Source organism: Pteropus medius, unplaced genomic scaffold, assembly GCF_902729225.1.
Source record: "Pteropus medius unplaced genomic scaffold, Ma_sr-lr_union100, whole genome shotgun sequence".
Lineage (NCBI taxonomy): Eukaryota > Metazoa > Chordata > Mammalia > Chiroptera > Pteropodidae > Pteropus > Pteropus medius.
This window is the reverse complement of record NW_024349225.1, coordinates 12,953,877-12,954,377: the sequence shown is the minus strand read 5'-3', so window position 1 is coordinate 12,954,377 and position 501 is coordinate 12,953,877.

Genomic DNA, 501 nt, shown 5'->3' with positions numbered 1-501 from the left:
AAACTGAGTTTATAGGGATGTGAGATATTAGTGAATTGATAACTAAGAAATTACACATATTTTGTAAAACACAGATATGGGGTGTGGGAAACCTTTGCAGATCGGAGTACATGGCAAATTCGTCACCGCCGGTTCAGGCCGTGAGAGCTGGCACGGTCTCCAGAGGTTACTGTGCTCTCGCTTCCACTCAAGAAGAAAGAGACTCCACATTCTGGAGCCCCTGGTCACCCACACACGACCCCTCCGCATCCCCCACCCCGACCCCGTCCGAGCAACACCAGGGGCCGCCCTGACTGAGGGGCCGGCAGAGGCCCCGCTCCCATCTGGGTTTGCAGTCCAGTCCTTCCAATTCTGCCTCCTCCCGGCCTCGGGACCTGGGTGTGTCCCCAACTGTCTCAGCCTCCTCAGCTGAACACCTGTCTGAGAGTCTGCAGGTGGCTTCTGGTGCTGTTCCCAGCCCCCGGGGACATAAGTGGTGCTCAGGAGACAGTTAAATCCGCA